This window comes from Cebus imitator, unplaced genomic scaffold, assembly GCF_001604975.1.
Source record: "Cebus imitator isolate Cc_AM_T3 unplaced genomic scaffold, Cebus_imitator-1.0 Scaffold92, whole genome shotgun sequence".
Lineage (NCBI taxonomy): Eukaryota > Metazoa > Chordata > Mammalia > Primates > Cebidae > Cebus > Cebus imitator.
The window spans coordinates 5680341-5696805 of record NW_016107407.1 but is presented as its reverse complement, the minus strand read 5'-3'; the positions used below and the strand labels follow the sequence as shown (position 1 = coordinate 5696805).

Below are 16465 nucleotides of genomic sequence, written 5' to 3'. Positions count from 1 at the left end.
CGGCGCTGGCCGGCACAGTCGCACTGGCCGAAACAGCCGCGCTGGTGACCGTGGAGCACCTCTGCCTGGGAATTTCCTAGTCTGTGGGCAATAAAAACACGGCGTCCACTCACCCTCTGCGCTTTCACTGGGAGCTGCAATCCTGAGCTGTTCCTAAACGGCCATCTTGGATCCACCCCCCTAACACAATATTTTAAGTTTCATCCATGCTGCAGCATATATCAATATTTTCTTCCTTTTTCATTGCTTAATAGTATTCCAATGTACAGATATGCCACATTTTGTTTATTCATTTACCAGGTTATGGACATTTGGATTTTTTTCTTGTTTTTATTAATGCCTATTATAAATAATGTTGCCAAGAGCAATTACATATAAGTCTTTGTGTGAGCATATGCTTTCATTTCTGTTAGGCAGATTCCAAGAATTGGAATTGGTAGGTTTATATGGTACAATGATTAAAAATTATGTATCAATTTGGCTGGACCACATCACCCAGATATTTGGTCAAACATTATTCTTGAAATTTCTGCAAGAGTAATTTTGGACAAGATCTGCATTTAGACTGGTAGACTTTGAATAGAGCAGACGGTCGTTCATTATATGAGGGGGCTTCATCTAATTAGCTGAAGACCTAAGAACAAAAGCCTGACCTCCCTGGGAAAAAGGGAATTCTCCAGCAGACTCCTTTCAGACTTCATCTGCAACATTGGCTCTTCCTGGTCTTCCAGCTGACTGCCTTTGGACTCAAACTGCAATCCTTTTCTCAGTCTCCAGCCTCTGCTGGTTTCCTCCATCAGATACACCAAGACACCACACTGCATGAGCCAATTCCTTAAAATAAATTTCATATATATATATATATATGTATGTATACACACACACACACACACACACCTGATTAGTTGTGTTTCCCTGCAGAACCTTACTACATATGGTAAGTTGGTTTAACTTTAAAAGAAATAGCCAAACTATTTTCCAAAGTGGCTGTAACAATTTACATTCCTACCAACAATGTATAATATGAGAGTTCCTGTTTCTCCACATCCTAGACACGATATATTGTCCTTTTTATTACAGCCATCCTAGGGGGTGTAATCTCATTGTGGTATCTCACTGTGTTTTTAATGTGCATTTTCCTAATGACTAATGATGCTCACTGTGGTTACATGTGGCTATTAATCATTCTCATGTCTCTTCAGATGAAGTTTCTATTCTGTTCTTTTGCTCTTTAAGTTGGGTTGTTTGTCTAATTATTCACTTATAATTCTTTACATGTTTTGGATACAAGTTCTTTATCACACATGATTTGCAAATATTTTCTCCCAGTCTGCAGCCTGTCTTTTTAGTTTCTTCCCAATGTCTTTTGTAGCATAAAAATTTTAATTTTAATTAAATTGAATTCATCAATTTTTTATCTTATGGCTTATGCTTCTGGTATCATACCCAACAACTCTGCCCTATCCAAGGTCATAAAGTTTTTTCTATGCTTCCTTTTAGAAGTTTTATAATTTCAGCTCTTATGTTTAGGCCCATCATTCATTTTCAGTTAATTTTTGTGTATGATTACTGTGAAGAAGTTAATTTTTGTATATGACATCCAATTGTTCCAGCACCATTTGTTGAAAAAAAAAATAACCCGTTCTCTATTTAATTATCTTAGCAGCTCTTTCGAAAATCAATGGACCACAAATGTAAATGTTTATTTCTGAACTCTCAATTCGTCTCCATTGATTTATCTGCTTATCCTATGCCACTGCCATGGTGTCTTGAACACCATCACTTTAGATTGGGTTTTGAAATGGGGATGTATAAATCCTCCAAGTTTGTTCTTTTACCCATTTATTTCAAATTTTATTTGATCCAACTGTACTAAGTATACTTATTAATACCACCTTAAATCCTTTCTTAGACAAGATAGATATACATGCAAAAATAAAATAGGCTATATTTTAAAGATGTTTTCAAAAGAACATAATCCTTTTTTAAGATTTCAACCATTAACATATTTCCATAGGATTGAAATTAAGTTTTCCCAGCCCCCCACACTCACGTCAACAAACATACTGAATGCCTACTATGTTCCAGGCACAGTGCAAGGTTAGTTGCCAAAGATACAGAGAAAAATAATACACAGTTGCTCATTTAGCACATAAATATACAATGATGGCACAGTATATTAATGACAGGTACATAGAAGATAAAGGACAAAAGATATTAATCCAATCTTGTCAGATTTATCTTACTTTTATATAAGCCTATTTCTTAAAAAGTTTTACAAATTTTGTTATTTTCTAAACAAAACATGTTTAAAACTACCAGAGAGGCTAGTACTTACCAAAGCTTGAAATAAGAAATTCTGTTGTAAAGTACTGGTTCTCTCCATCAGTTTAGGTCTTTTAATTTGCTTTTTCTTCTTAAGGTTACAAAAGGAAAAAGGGAAGAGTCTCATTTCACCTCTGACCCACCCTACTCTTCCCCATAGAGGTAACTTCTGTTATGCTCTGTCAACTCCTGATTGTATAGAGCAACAGGCTATAGAAGACACAGATAGTAAGAACTCTTAAAATACTCAGATCAATCTCAAACTTTATTTTAGATAGAAGTTTCAGCCTCCTTCCCACTAAACTTGACATCAGAATAACTAGTAAAATTTGTAAGTTACTCATTTTCCTTCTTCCTCCCAACCTATGCCCAGAAAAGGTAGAGATTAATAGAAAAAGACATAAACAACATATCTCTATAATGTGCATGTGTGTATGAAAGTTTCATAGTGCACATTCCTGAAACTTGTTCTATAAGAGATTTTAATATGTGTTCTTAAAAAATAAAGAAAGAAAGAAAGGAAGTTGGAACGAAGGAAAGAAGAAAGGGGGTGGGTGTTTCCAAGTTCAAATACATTTGGGAAACACTGGGTTAAATGAAATACCAATATACACTATGTTAAATCCATTGTGATTGCTCCCACCTTTCCTAAAATTAGCACACCACCAAAACCTTTAATCATGGATCACTTAGTAATATCTTGAAAGGATACAGATCTTTACAAAAATATAGTATGCAAAGCAAGTTGGATATAGCTTCCAGCTTATTGTCACACTGGCAGCAATTCACACAGCTGAACAAGAATCATGCACAAGGCCACATCAATTTGCTACTAGCCAAAAGACTAAAAAATAAAATAAAAATAAAGTGAGTAGGCTGTCTCTAGATTCTATCTTTACCGTGTTGGAAAAACTGGTTTCATTTCTGTGCGGCATTATTTTTCCTTTAGCTATATAATAAAAGAATAAAACTAGACAGATGTGTGACTCTGAAATTAAATGCACTAATGGGTTTGCTTTTAATAAGTAAATATAATCAAAGAGTCTCAATATAAATTCTATTCATTTTAAAATCTGCTTTACAAAACAAAAAATAGGATTAAAATAGTTTGTAATACTAATAAATGCTTTATTGTAAAAGAAACTTTAAGAGATTGGCCAGGCACAGTGGCTCACACCTGTAATCCCAGCACTTTGGGAGGCCAAGGCAGGTAGATCACCTGAGGTCAGGCGTTCGAGAGGAGCCTGGCCAACATGGTGAAACCGTGTCTCTACCAAAAATGCAAACATTAGCTGGGCATGGTGGTGGATGCCTGTAATCCCAGCTTCTCAGGAGGATGAAGTAGGAGAATCGCTTGAACCTGGGAGGCAGAGGTTGCAGTGAGGTGAGATCGAGCCACTGCAATCCAGCCTAGGCAACAAGAGCAAAACTCTGTCTCAAAAAAAAGAAAAGAAAAGAAACTTTTAGAGGTTAACAGAAGCTGCTATAAAATTATATTTACCTATAATGATAAATACCAATAGCCACCTATCAATGTGTAGAAAAATAGTGAATTTGGAAATATCTCCTTATATGTTAGGATTCAAATCAAGATATAACTCAGCAATGAGCGCTATTAAATTTGCCAATGAAGCCAGGCGTCGTAGCTCATGCCTATAATCCCAGCATTTTGGGAGGCCAAGGTGGGTGGATCACGAGGTCAGGAGTTCAAGACCAGCCTGGCTAAGATGGTAAAACCCCACCTCTACTAAAAACTACAAAAATTAGATGGGCACGGTGACAGGTACCTGTAATCCCAGCTACTCTGAAGGCTGTGGCAGGAGAATCACTGGAACCTGGGCGGCAGAGGTTACAGCAAGCCGAGATCGCACCACCGCATTCCAGCCTGGGGGACAGAATGAGACTCCGTCTCAAAAAAAAAAAAAAAAATTGCCAATGAGACTGAATCAGGCCTTTATTACCAAACTGTAGTCATGAGCAATAACTTTTCAACGTATCTTATTCCTGTCTTCCTGTTGAAATTTTACTTGGGAGAAAAGTCTGGGAGGATTTCCTACTGAGCTGATCCTTACAGGAACTAAAATAGCTGCTGTATGTCCTAGGTGGAAGCTTTTCTGAAATTTTACTTCCGGAGAAAATAGGAACAATTAAGTCACTGATGAAGAAAACTTCCCAGCACTTTTTTGGTTGTTTCTTCATTGCTGCTAGCGACAGGAAGTATGATAACTGCCGCCCTTGCTTATAAATGTCAGATAGCCTTACTCCTTATACTCCAACCCCAACTATTTATTTAATGCCCTATTCAAGCTTCCATTAAATCTTTTACCACTCTCTGATTCAAGTAAAAATGATTTCTCCTTCCTCTAAGCTTCTTCATTCTTGTCCATGTCTCTCACTTACCTTATAACCATATTTAACATACTTTAGGTTGCTATTTAACTTGATTAGTGTACATATCCTGTTCGTTGAGAAGTCTAGGACATTTCAGATGGCAGGAACAAGGTGGTGCACATCTCTGGAGAGCCCGCAATACCGGGCACAATGCTGTTTACACTAGCATTCTGCAAATATTTGTTGACTGACTGTCATTAGTATTCAGTACTTTTCCTAGAAATGGTTAATTCTTGAGGGAAAATATAAGTGTTTTTCTATTATGAGAACAATGGATGTGCTTATTAGTTTCAGGAAATGTTAACAGACTGTCTTTAATCAATGACTAAATATCGTCTTTTTTTCTATGACCAAGCATAGAATAAAAGACTAGGTTAGCCAGGTATAGCTTACCTAAGGACTTGGGCACAGAATGTTGTGAGGAAATTAACTATTCAACGACAAAAGGACTCTCAACAGGATCTACCATTGCAGATTAACAGGAAGGATGAGGGTAATATTTGTAGACATACACACAATCACACACAAATGGAACAATGACCTCAAACTATAAAAATCCTAGAAAAAACCTAGGAAATACCATTCTGGACATTGGCCTTGGCAAGGAATTTGTAGCTAAGACTTCAAAAGCAATTGTACCAAAAAAATTGACAAGTGAGACTTAATTAAATTAAAGAGGTTTTGCACAGCAAAAGAAGCTCTCAACAGCATAAACAGACCTTACAGAATGGGAGAAAATATTCAAAAGCTACACATCCTATAAAGGTCTACTATCCAGAATCTATAAGGAACTTAAGCAATTCAACAAGCAAATAACCCCATTAGAAAGTGGGCAAAGGACATGAATAAACACTTTGCAAAAGAATACATAAAAGCAGCCAACAAATATATATATTAAAAAAAGCTCAACATCACTAATCATCAGAGAAATGCAAATCAAAACCAAAATGAGATACCATCTCATACCAGTCAGAATGGCTAGTATTAAAAATAAAAAAATAACAGATGCTGATGAGACTGCAGAGAAAAGGGAATGCTTACACACTGTTGGTGGGAATGTAAATTAGTGCAGCCACTGAGGACAGCACTTTGGAGAGTTCTCAAAGAACTTAAAAACAGAACTACCATTCAACCCAGCAATCCCATTACTGAGCATATACCTAAAGGAAAAAATTGTTCTATAAAAAAGACACATGAGCTCCTAGGTTCATGACAGCACTATGCACAATAGCAAAGACATGGAATCAACCAAGAAGTCCACCAAAGAAAATGTGGTATATATACATCATGGAATACTATGCAGCAATAAAAAAATAAAAAAAAAATGTCCTTGGCAGCAACATGGATGCAGCTGGAGGCCATGATCCTAAGTGAATTAACTCAGGAATGGAAAACTACTGCATGTCCTTACTTAGAAGTGGAAGTGAAACATTAGGTACACATGGACACAAAGATGGGAGCTATACACCCTGGGGACTACTAGAGGAAGGAGAGAGGGAGTAGGGAGGCAAGAGTTGAAAAGGAACTATTGGGTGCTATGCTCAGTACCTAGGTGACAGGATCATCTATACCCTAAACCTCAGCGTTACACAATATACCCATGTAACAAATCTGCACATGTACCCCCGAATCTAAAATAAAAGTTGAAATTATTTTAAACTTTAAATTGATGTTACTTTAGGTTGCTGTTTAACTTGATTAGTGTACATATCCTGTTCATTGAGAAGTCTAGGACACTTTAGATGGCAGGGACAAGGTGGTGTACATCTCTGGAGAGCCCACAATACCAGGCACAATGCTGTTTAGCATTCTGCAAGTATTTGTTGAGTGACATTAGTATTCAGTGCTTTATAGTACCCAATACTTCGTCAACTCTTGTCACAATAAATAACACGCAATCGAATCAGAAGTTCTTACTCCATCCTTTATCTACTCTATGTAAAAAAAGATGTACATACTGAATGCATCACTCTTTACTATTAGGAATATTGTACAAAAAAAAAATAGAATCTACAAAAGTAATCCAGGAGTCTTATTCGTTCATTTAACAAACCATTATTGAAAACCCAATGCCTATAATTACCCAGAACTTTGGATGTCAAAGTGGGAGGATCACTTAAGGACAGGAGTTCTATCTAGACCATTCTGGGCAATATAGCAAGACCTTGTCTCTACAAAATAATAATTAAAAAAAATTAGCAGGGCATGGTGGCATTTGCCTGTAATCCTAGGTACTGAGGAGGCTGAGGTGGGAGGATCACTTGAGCCCAGGAGTTTGGGGCTATAGTGGGCTATGATCATGCCACTGTACTATAGTCTGGGTGACCAAGTGAGCTCCTGTCTCAAAAAAAAAAAAAAAGAAAAAGAAAATGAAAACCTATTGTGTGACAGGCTCTGTATTAGGCAATGGAGAACTAAAGGTGAATGATTAATATCAGCAATTCATATTGGCTCTCTAAAGCAGATTTAAACAGAACTAATACAAAAATTCATCTACCTACCTCCCTGTAAAACTGTATTCCAGACAGTTAAGGGGCACTAAAAATATTTTATCTCATTGCTTAGAGCAATGCAGACAGTTTACTTTGCCTAAACACTAGCAAACTTAAAATTATCCTAGAAACTCCTTCAAAGAGATACTGTTTCATTTCAGTCCCCAAGCCCCTAGGTTCCCAAGTTGTTGACTGAAAGATACAGAGAGGTGCTATAAGCAATAAGAGTAAACTTACCCTTGGAGCCTTGTCCAAACCAAAGCTCTTTACCTGAGATTAAGGCAGTGTTGGCAAAAGTACTCCTTGTCCCTGTAAATTCATAAACAGCTGCTAAACCATTCTTATGCTTCATGGCATAATATTGTCTTCTAAAAATTTAGAGGAAAAGGCAAAAATAGAAAGCCTTTTTGTCAACCACAAACATTTATGTATTTTAAATTGTGGGGGAAAGATGAGCTGGTATATACTTTTAAAACCAGGGAAAAAGGAAATAAGTATCTCTCCAATGCTCAACTATAAACTTCTGAGAGCTAATAAAGAAAAGCAAAAATATTGTAGTTTCAGCTAAGCTGCTTTGTATCTGAGGCAACTTAAAATGATCTACTGTTTAAGTAGGCTAAAAGTGAGATGGTAAGGTCAAAATTTATCCTTTTAGAATCAAAACCCATTTTTATAGTGTATTTTAAAAAGAAAGGATGTAATCTTTAATATGTCCATAGGGTTTCATTCAACCAGAAACTCACTAAATTGTGACAGAATAGATTTAAAAATCTACAAAATTAACCTGACAACAATCTTGCCAAATTTTAATTTTAAAACTAATATGTTACTGCTCTGTTGTTGTTTTAAATTAAAGGGATTTCTTCTGGGGCTGAAAAGAAATGAATATTTAGCCTATCTCATCAAGGAGGGAGCGATTTCTTGTCTTAAAAACAGGAGGTACGCCTACATGATCACCTGGGACAAACTTGGCCAGTGCAAGCAGGCCAGAAGGTTATTGGAGCCTGGGAATGTTTAACATCAAGAAAGGAATTACAACTCAGTAAGATCAGAGGGAATTACACAGGAAATGTGAACAGTAACCCTTTCATATCTCTGTACCCCCTCCCACTGCCTGTGATAAATGAAGTCCTGCTGCTGCCCAGTTATATGAATATACAAGCCAAGAGCAAAGAGGGATTGAGAAAAGGGGGTGGGGGGAGACATTTTACACACACACACACACACACACACACACAGAGCACAGCATAAATTTATAATGGCATGATAAAATCATGCTGCTCCACAAAACAGCCTCTAGCCTAATTGCTACATATATACTGTATTACTGCCTAAAAATTCCAAAGACACTTGAAGAATCAGGCAGGGGTAGGAGGATGGAATAGTTGGCAAGCTCATCCTAAGTAGGGAAACGTGGCTCCTATAAAGCTGACCAAACAAATAGGTCTCCACCCTGGCTTATGTTTAAACATCTTGTTCCTAGTCAGTCTGTAGGGAAAGCATTCTTTCCACAATAAATAACACGCAATTGAATCAGAAATTCTTACTCCATCCTTTACCTACTCTCTGTAAAAGTTTCTTCAATATTCCAAGCCAGAAGCTTAGAGAATTTAAGTGATTGTAAACTTTTCTGTTTCTGAGACGGAGTTTGCTCTTGTTGCCCAGGCTGGAGTGCAGGAGGTGATCTCGGCTCACTGCAATATCCAGCTCCCAGGTTCAAGCAATCTTCCTGCCTCAGCCTCCTGAGTAGCTGAGATTACAGGCATGTACCACCACGCCCAGCTAATTTTGTATTTTTAGTAGATATGGGGTTTCTCCATGTTGGTCAGGATGGTCTCGAACTCCTGACCTCAGGTGATCCACCTACTTCGGCCCCCAAATTGCTAGGATTACAGGGGTGAGCCACTGCGCCTGGCTGGCCTCTGATAGTAAACTTTATTATAGCCTAGCTATAGTGAAGGCAAGGTAAAATATTTCTAGCTGTTACTTGGAAAAGCAGATGTGACTGTACAGATCTTAGATACCTTTAGAAACCTGTGATTGGGATCTGAAGAAAACAAGACACGCTTACCACAGCTGCCTGTGGGTAACAGGGAAATGCTCAGTTTCCACAAACCAGTGAGTTTGAGAGATATTCATTTTAAAAATACACACAAAAACAGTCCTCAGATGGTGAGGGCATAGGTTAGGGTAACAAAACACAGTGGAGAAAAAGGTGGTATTTCCAATGTGACACACTTAAACTATGGAATGGAATTTCATGGGTCACTTTGAAATAAGATTTTTTTCATTGGTCTAACTTCAGGATAGAGATGGTTTGCCACAGAGTAAGTCAAAAAATAAATGAAAGAATATGGAGATGACAATGAACAACTGCCAATGAAAGTCAAAAGGGCAGACTTTCAGAACTCTCTAGAAGAGGGAACAAAAAAGATTTTTTTTCCCCTAGCAAAGTGCCCCCTCCAAAGCACACATAGTCTGCTTTAAGGAACAGCCTATACCCACAGTGTTTTCATATACTAAACGGCATATCACTAAAAAACTGTAAGTGAGATTTAAACTGTAGACATCCTAGTTGCCTTAAACAACTGATTTTTAATTTCTCCAACACTGGATCACAATATGCAGTCTCATGACACTGTAAGAAGCTAAAGGTGCTCATTCTTTCCATGAATTCTGAATTTCTGTAACACTTAGGTTAGGAAAATACAGCAAAACAGTGGGGAGGAAAATTTTAAACAAACCCAGAATAAACCAGACTTCTGACTGGGTTTCTAGCAAGAATCAGTTCCCCATTAGAATGTGGACCCTGAAGTGTATGTACCAAATGCAAGCTCAGTGGAGTTCAGTCTCCTCAGCTGAAAATGACACTTACTCTGGAAATGAGCACTTCTTAACATTTTCAACCCATGTTCCATCCTATTAAACATAAAATCCTCAAACTCCCATTAAATGTTATTTGTGACTTTAAAGTATTATAACCAAAACCAAACCAAAGGAAGGTAAACTTTTATTGTTTTATTTCAATGTCTCATCATAACCATTTACAAATTCATTTACTTACAAATACTTGCATAAGTGGACAGATATTAATTAATGCTTTTTTAAATGTTGAAGACAAAAAAGATAAAAAATGCCTATGAAGACTAATAATGGCAATGAAATGATATTTACTGGGACCTTTGGCAAATGATATTTATCGGGACCTTCTCCTCTCCTCCAGAGTTACTATTAATATAAATGATCTTTTCTTTATTAGCATTCAGCCAGAAGAAATGTTGACTGAAATATATTAGGCCTTCAATATTTGTTAAATGTTAAAAGAGGTGATAGGATCTCTTTTTATTTTCTGAAAATAACAGAACCCTAATATAGTAACCTTTCTCAAGTAACAAAGGATAGAAGCAAGTAGGTTAAGTCTTTAGTATAGATACGAACTATAGGAGATTTTGACAACAGTTAACGATGATGAAAAAGGTAAGAATACCACCTAATACTGAAACATTTATATAGCACTTAGCAATGCTTAACATACTTTACGTCATTTCAACCCTACAGCTGGATGAACTGAATATTTTGATTAAAACAGTGTCAAGTACCTATTCAAAGTCACACAGCTAGCTAAGCAGCAGAGCTGAGATTTAAAACTTTTTGAGAGCTATCTCATTCACTAAAAGCTCTTTATTTTGTCATGAAATGGGGAAAATATCCTCATCCAAGCTCCAAAATCAGTTTATACGTAAGCACATTTTTTTTTCTCTCAACCTACCCAATATCACTCCCTTTCTACCAATTCCCATAACAATTCTTGGAGTTCCATCGCGGCAGCCTTTATTTCCTCATACCAGGATGACTAAGGGCAAAAAGAAAGGCTTCTTTCAAAAGGGAACTTCCTTCAATCTAAGTCTTGTATCCTATAACTGTCCCCAAAATGGACATCACCACAGGCACAGGCTTTTCAAACCATTAACTTGTGAGGAAATGTCTGGGGTTGTCTGTTCCTTATTTAAAATCAGTCAAATAGGACACATACTACCACTTCACTCCTAAAAGTTAAGCAAGAATCACCCTCATAATGTCAGCTTTCTGGTTGAGCAAGCAGACACCTGACTCCGAGGACCTGGTAAAGGCCAACTGCACAAGAATAAAAAATGTAACAGACTGGCAGTTCCAGTCTTAGCAATTTTTAAGAATCATTTCAAATGTTTTGGTATTGAAGTCTTATTAAAGAATGCCAAACTACTGTCATTAATAATTTACTGTAAATGAAAGGTATATTGAACGTGGAATTTTATTCATATAAAATCAACTATTTTACTTCTGAAGGTTATTATGATTATGGAGCTAAATTATATGAAAAATGCTAAGCATCCTGCCTAGCCCATAGTAACTACTCCATAATAAATGTCAGCTGCTATTAGTAATACTGCAGAAGAGTTCAAAATAAAACATAACAATGGAAGGCCATATTTAAAATGAACCAGCAATCAACATTCTATGTTTTTTTAAACATCCAAAAAAACATATACATCTGTTGTATGTATACACATATATGCATAAAAATATTTAGAAGACAATTTGGAAGACTAAGTAGCAAAATGATGATCTCTGGGGACACAGAAGGGTGGTAGTCAAATGGAACTTTAGCCTGAGCTATAAATGCTTTTTGTTTTTTAACAAAGAGAAACTGTTATGATTTTCCTCCGTAAATAATTTTATTTTAGAAAGAAAAATCTTAGTTTCTTCAATTCCATAGTTGATTTCAGTATTACATGAAAAAAGTTTACTTTTTTTACAGTTAACATGTTCAAATTTCTAAAACCTCATTTTCTTTATTTAGTAACACCATTCAAGGCTTATGTTACAAACTGCTTAAATAATCTTCTTAATGATATTCCCAATTGCTATATTAAAAATATCTGCTCATGCCACACCCCCCTCAACAATTTTATTAAGCTTTTAAAACTACTCAGTGTATTAATCAAGGTGCAAAGAGGCTCTCAAAGTCTGGGAAGCCATAAATCAAAACAGTTTCACATAAAAAGATTACCTTTTCCCTTTAAATTTTGTTATGTGTTTACATTTAATAAACTACACACAGAAAGTAGAGCCCTTGATTCTTTTTAAGACCAAAAGTTTGCCTATTTAAAATCACTGTAACAATTTCAAATGTCTTAACAGGTGCTATAATTAAAAACCTCTCCTTCTAGGCTCTTCCTAATTTCTAATTCTTGTTTGTACCATTTGTGCTGGTTTTTATATTTTTAACTTTTCTTCTAGTTCACAGCCAGAACCTTGACTTTTGTATCCTGCTCTTTTTTCCTTCAGATCATCTAGCTTTTAGCCAATAAAATGTGTATAAACTATCACAAAAGCTCTTACTAACTCCCTAAAAACAGCAAATAGCGGGCCTTTTGTGGCTCAGGCATGGAGGTAAGCCACATGCAACACAGGCCAGACTCAGCCTGGGCCCCTTCCATTTACAAATCCAGCTTAAAATAAATTACAGTCCTCTACTGTTGTCAAAAAAGACCAACACTTCAATAATGAGAGAGAGAGAAAGCAGCCTCGTACTTGAACAGGAGGACAGGACACTGGGCTGAATAGGAAATCCCTACCTCAAAGAGCCGTGGGATTCAATGACTGTGGGGGGCCATGCAATCTCTTTTAAATAGACTTTAAGTTCAAGGAAGACTTCTACTGTAACTTAACAGGGAAAAATGTTTGATCAAAAGGTATCTCTCTATAATTTCAAATTTAAAATTTTAGACATAATTTGTAGCGAGTAAAGGGGGATCCAATCATCATCTTCATCATCAGCTGAAAACAGAAAGCACATGTATCAACTATTTTTTTTCCTCCCAGATGATTTATAGGTATTATTTTTTCCTCTCAGATGCTTTATAGGTATTAATGAGTCCATAGCTAGACTCATTAATATGTATAAAAACATACCAGAATGGTTTCTCCAGTAGTTAACTCTGTAGTTCTAGAAGGCTTAAACACTCTGGAAATCTGAAAGTATAGGCACCCTGAGGCTGCTTCATTCTAATGTCAGGACACATTCAAGTCACCTGCGTTATTCACGCCATACATTCTATTATTCTCTCCTGCAGGCCCCCGTGTACCTGGCACTCTAGTTACCTATTCACTCACATCCCTTGGGACTATAAATGCCTTGAGAACAGAGACTTGATCTTCTCTGTCTTACTTTGTAAGTCCTATTGCCTTGCATAGGGTAGATTCTCCATAAAAACTGAATGAAACATAGTATTAGTCATGTAATAGTATTATTACATGACATAGTATTTATTGGTCTTACAGGTATTGATCGACTTACGACCTATACAACTTACAACCATTCAACTTTACAACCACAATCGCTAGCCACAACTGCTCCGCATCTGGCAGTGCAAACGTTGCCCAGCTGGGTGTACGACAGTGCGGACCAGCTTCCGGCAGCACTACCATCTCCGTGTGCACCATTTCAACTGTACATATAGCCTACTCAACTTACGACCAAATCGTGTTACGACCGGTCTGCTGGTCCCAATTGTGGTCGTAAGTCGAGCACTAGCTGTACTGAAGTTCCTGAGGGGAGAATTTACTGACTGTTGATTTCTGCATCACTAACCAGGGCCTACGATGCAGTGGCACTTAAAAGCCTATCATACACATTTTTAAACTCACATTTCTAATTTATTTTGAATTTTATTTGCATTTATTCAATTCATATGTGTTTACTAAAACAAAACATATTTCTGAAATGAAACAACTCTCTCCGATCCCTGGAAGCTCTTGATAAAGAGGGAAATAAAACTTTTCAACTATTTTTTTAGTTCTCAATGTGATGACTACAGAGAAGAAAAGCAGCCAATGTCCACTGTCAGGTCTTTTCTGTGCTGCTCTGGATGGAGCCTTTGTTGGTGGCTCTTTGTCCAGAATCTGGGCAGAACAAAGCCTTTCTTCAAAAAGGGTCACTCTTTGACTGCTACATAGATTTTATTCAGTCAGCACTCTTCCCCAGCTCTTCACAACTGTGACATGCTCATTATTTGAAAACTCTCTCTGCCCACCTTGCATGTGATCATGCCCAGCTCAACTTACGACATACAGCCAGCTCGGGCAGCATCCTATTACTGCCCTTGTAAAACACAACTTCGGTGCCAGCAGCCTTTTCACCACTCGGGACTTCAATGAAGGATGTTCAGCGTGACCCGCAGCCTGATGGCTGACTGGTACCACACAACAGGCCCACCACCCAGTATCCTCAATTTTGAGAAACACACATATCCCAGTGGAAAAGGTGATAAACTTCTGGGAATCTAGATAAATATTTTTGTCGCATTTTCTTCAGGAAAAAATGGTGATTTAACATTCCTGGCTAGGCGCAGGTGCTCAGGCCTGAAATCCCAACATTTTGGGAGGCCAAGGTAGGAGGACTGCTTGAAGCCAGGGGTTTGAGACCAGCCTGTGTAAGACAGGGAGACCCTGTCTCTATAAAAAAATTTAAAAAATTAGCCAAAGATGGTGATGCATGTCTGTAGTCCCAACTAGTCAGGGGACTGAGGTGGGAGGATCACTTCAGCCTGAGAGTTCAAGGCTGCAGTAAGCTATGATCAAGCCATTGCATGCCAGCCTGGGTGATGGAGTGAAATCTTGTCTCAAGAAAACAAAAACAGAACAAACAACAACAACAACAAATATTCCTCTGAGTTATTCTAGTACCAGATTATTTCCATGTGTTACAATATAGACAATCGACTGCAACACGTCATGCCACTTACCTAATATGAAGTCAGAACATAAACATGCGAGCCACATATGATTCCTTCTTCTAATCCTCCTATTCAAAGCAGTAAGATAAATGATTTATTCTTCTTGATTTTACAAAATGATATTAAAAATAAAAATGCTTGATAAGTAGAAGCCTCCATGTTCTACCCTGGTCCTCTGGTCAGTCATAGAATTTTAAAGTTAGAAAGGATCTTTGAGTCAGATTCCTCATTTAATAAATCTAGTCTGAGACTCACAAAACTTAAATGGTTTTTGCCACAGTCACAAACAAGAACAGGGAATCAAAGCTAGAATAAAGGTCTCCTGCCTCCTCAGCCCATGTGCTTTCCAGAATGCCACACTAAATCGAGTCTCTTGCCAAGAACTTCACCCTGACCTGATAATCCTGGAGAGGCTGTTCTCAGCTTCACTTCACTCCCCACCTCTTGGTAGTCTAGCTACATGATCATGTACTAAAAAAATAAAAAAATAAAGAGAAGGCTTCTATGTCTAAAAATAACTTAGCAACAGCATTGTTTTCTTAAAGATATAATATTACCCCTAGCAACTGCTACACTTCCTTCTCCACTGTTTCCAAGACAAGACTGAATGTCCTCTAAGACCCTGCTTCCCTATATGGTCCTCAAGCATGTTCTGAAAAAACTAGGAGAGGCCCATAAAGGTCCCTTATTATAGAGAGAGAATGAAGTTGGTGTCCCTTTGAGAGGAGGTTAGATGACTAGGCACTTTCAAGATGGGGAAAACAGTCTGTTAGAGACTCAAAAGCAACAGAGGACAGCTTCTGTCACTGAACAAATATTACTGAGAATCTAAGTGCCAGGCCCTGTGTTACCTGATGCAGTAAATGACAGGAACATCTTAGAAAACAAGCTTACAAATCTACTAAATTACTGGTAATTCTCCCCATAAAACCCACCACCATAAAATCTATTAATCCAATAATCCTAAACATGTTCCAGACCTTAGACTTTGCTATAGCAAATATTGAATACATAACTTGGTATCTTAATTTCAAATCTGACTATTTCTACTTCTTTTCTCCTAGTCTAATGAGCAAAGAAATAGTTTGAATGTGGACAACAGGAAAAATGAAAATGGTACCATTTAAAGATATAATATAAAAATAAATCAAGAAAATAATGAATAATAGGATATTAGAGTTTAATTTTGATGGCTTAAGATTCCTTTTGAAATACACTTGAAAAAGTAGAAATTAATTTAAGGTTGTGACACCTTAGGGTTTTCATAATCTTTATGCCCATGTAAAAGTTAATTTAAAAAGTGTATAAATTATTTAAAATTATAATTTAGTAATAGTCTGAATTAAAAAATCTTAGACCACATTAATGAAAATAGAGAAGCAGGTAAATAAAAACATATTAAATTTCTCATTTAACACTAAGGGAAATCAAGAGACACCATCCTATTCTTGCCTGTTAATGATAGGTTATCATATAAAT

General features: G+C 37.0%; 1 protein-coding gene across 7 annotated transcripts in view; it reads right to left on the bottom strand.

Moving 5' to 3' along the window:
• Window positions 1–16465, bottom strand: part of ZNF438 (zinc finger protein 438) — a 123127-nt gene that overhangs the window by 106189 nt on the left and 473 nt on the right. For 3 of the 7 annotated variants that reach the window (XM_037740936.1, XM_037740942.1, XM_017535424.2), the window contains exon 1: window positions 3503–3544. The gene's annotated coding sequence lies outside the window, so the exon portion shown is untranslated. Of the gene's footprint in view, window positions 1–3502; window positions 3545–7445; window positions 7518–14995; window positions 16455–16465 lie in introns of those variants that run through there. The other 4 variants (XM_037740937.1, XM_017535425.2, XM_037740939.1 and 1 more) reach the window with 3 other exon arrangements.